This window comes from Triticum aestivum, chromosome 5B, assembly GCF_018294505.1.
Source record: "Triticum aestivum cultivar Chinese Spring chromosome 5B, IWGSC CS RefSeq v2.1, whole genome shotgun sequence".
NCBI lineage: Eukaryota > Viridiplantae > Streptophyta > Magnoliopsida > Poales > Poaceae > Triticum > Triticum aestivum.
The window spans coordinates 574243026-574245984 of NC_057807.1; the positions used below are offsets into that span (position 1 = coordinate 574243026).

At 46.1% G+C, this 2959-nt stretch overlaps 1 long non-coding RNA gene across 1 annotated transcript; it reads right to left on the minus strand.

Moving 5' to 3' along the window:
- Positions 1-588: 588 nt before the first annotated feature.
- On the minus strand, positions 589-2342 carry LOC123116978 (uncharacterized). The gene is made up of 3 exons (XR_006457247.1): positions 2234-2342; positions 2063-2102; positions 589-998 (listed from the first exon to the last, which is right to left on the minus strand). It is a non-coding gene; the product is annotated as an uncharacterized lncRNA (long non-coding RNA).
- Positions 2343-2959: the final 617 nt, after the last annotated feature.

Consider the following 2959-nt stretch of genomic DNA (forward strand, 5'->3'; position numbering starts at 1 on the left):
AGGCCTGCAAGGATCCCTGGATGATGGCTGCAACACCTTCTTTCTGCTGATGCTCTGAGTCTTTTTAGGTCTGCTAGTCGCTAGTTAAATCTATATATTTCTCTCTTTAGTTGTGTCGATGGTCCTTATTCATGCTGGGCCTGTGTTGGTCTTGTATGGCCGGCTACTTTCGTTTCTTTTGTTATGCTGTTGAACTTGTCTGTGATGCTCGTACTCTGGGAACTATGTAAGTTTGGTTTTCAGTAATGAAAATCGGAAGGGATGAAGCCCTTCTTTGATCAAAAAATTTGATCTTGCTGGCTAGCTAAATATTTTATCTTTACATACAGATCTCGATGGCTACCTAGCTATTTGATGATTCTGCTGCTATCACATACACATGAATCTCATGCATGCATGATGCATGCTCTAATGGGAGTGGCAAGATCAGCAGGTGCCACGAGTGATTTGATTTGTGTCATGGTCTTACAACTCTTCTGTAATTTTGTATTGCATCAGTACAAAACAACATGCTTGCACACATATGGGAGATGAATGGACCACTGAAAGAAATATACAATTTGGTGCACGGGACCTGAGCTACGGATTTTTTGTCCAAAAAGACCACCTGTCAAGACGAATTGACAAAAAAAACCACCTTTAAATCAAATAGTCAGAAAAGACCCCCTTGACCGTGGCGGTAGGCGCGCCAGCTGACACGTGGCACCTGCCGTCACGGCGCAAGGCGGCAGCCCCTGCCGCCATGGTGTGAGGCGGCACGCTGCAGATTACAGAATTCCACACCGCGACGGAACGGAGACGGTCCCGTGGGCCATGCCGCCACTGTGTGAGGCGGCGGCTTGCGATGAGACAGCTCTGCTGGCTATCGGTTGGTGAGCTCTCGCATTTTATGCATGCCGACACTGCCTGTGTATGCTCTGGAATCTGCTCGTTATTATATGAGGCAGCCCAGCTCATTTCTTTGCGCGCCCACTCCTCTCCTCTCTGCTCTAAGTAACCTAGCACATTGAGAAGAACAGCTCAAATAGCTACTTTGAACACGATTTTGAGCGTTTTAAAGGCCAATTCAAAAGATGTTTTAGTTCAGTAAAAGATAGAACAAGGTCAGATCTGTCCATTTTTGTAGGTATCGTTCACATGCATGATGTTTTTGGTCTGTTAATCGAATAAACCGAACCAATATATTTTGATTATTATGGTTCGCTTGCTAATTTTTGTGTGATTATTTCGGTGGCCATTTCAATGAAATCAAATTATAAAAAACCGAATAAACCGAATCGTATTAACCATATTAACCGAACTTCGAGCCCTACTAGCGGTATCATCATTTACAATAGTACATCAATATAAAAAATATTCACAATATTACACGGTGCTATTTATACCTTAGCTTCAATATGAATGTCGTTCTGCATAAAATTAAGCATCACAAAAGTTCAAAAAAGTATCCGTCAGCATGAACATATCACCGGCAATATATCGACGGAGTCAACCTATTATCACATGAACATAAATATTAGCCACGGATTTTTTTTCTATCAACTGCATCAAAATAGCACTTGCATGAACATGGTCATCACCTCAGCGCCGACGGTCGGCCATTTTTAATCCGAGCATGCGGCGGACGACGTCGCCACCGCCTGGAACACGGCGTCGCCCCACACCGACGTTGATCAACCCAACCGGCCCCGACGATGACGAAGAGGATGTCCTGGGCAGCGTGCCACCTCGTAGTTTAGTTTTTTTTAATTTTTAATTAATGTAAATGTGGACGCATGGACTCTCACCGTCCTTTGTGGCCGGCATTAATATTTAATTAATGTTTTTTCATTTTTGAAATATTTGTGTTCTATTTTTTCGCGCATCATAAAAATGGGTTGGCCAGCGTTGGGCGCATGCGCCGAACCAAACGCGAAAGCGGACGTGGATGTCTGCCGGGCTGACCCAAACAGACAAAAGGCAGACAAAATCGTCGTCCGTTTGGGTCGTCGCGTTGGAGTTGCTTTAACTAATTTCTACCGTGCATGCACAAAAGAAAATCCATGTAATGCAAAGCTCATACCTCGATCTTCACCTTCGTAGTTCACTTCGCACGGCAAATCCTACCACAGAAGCTCCAAATGAGTCCACATTGTCAAATAATATAAAAAACAGAGAATACATACCTAGGAACCAATCAAACAGAACAAAAATATACATGCGAATGAAACCAACAAAAATGGATAGATCTGACCTTGGTCTATCTTTTGTTCAACTAAAACATCTTTTGAATCGGCCTTCAAATCGTTCAAAATCGTACTCAAAGTAGCTATTTGAGTTCTCAGTGTGCTAGGTTACTTAGAACAGAGAGGAGAGAGTGAGCGCACAAAGGAATGAGCCGGGCTGCCTCATATAAAGAAGGGAACAACGAGCAGATTCCAGAGCCAACACGGGCACTGTCGGCATAAAACGCCAAAGCTGACCAGAGCTGTCTCGTCGCGCGCCCCATACACAGTACCGGCCGCCTCACGCAGCGGGGCGCGGCATGGCCCATGGGACCGTCTCCATTCCGTCGCGGTGTGGAATTTCTGTAATCTGCGGTGTGCCGCATCACACCATGACGGCAGGGACAGCCGCCACGCACCATGGCGGCAGGTGACAGGTGTCGCCTGGCGCGCCTGCCGCCACGGTCAAGGGGTCTTTTCTGACAATTTGATCTAGAGGTGTTTTTTTTTATCAATTCGTCTCGGTAGGTGGTCTTTTTGAACAAAAAATCTGAGCTTCGTTGGCTGCATTGATGGGAGTAGAGTAGAGCCAGCTAGCTACCCGTCTTGCGTGCATGCAAATATGCTTGGCTGCCGCCACAGCCCATGGCGGCAGGTGCCATCTCATTCGTTTCCCGTTACAGCGTTGCTTCAAATTCTGTGGTGCGAGGGGTGCCGCAACGTCAGCGTGGCGGAGGTCGAAGAAGGTAGCCTGT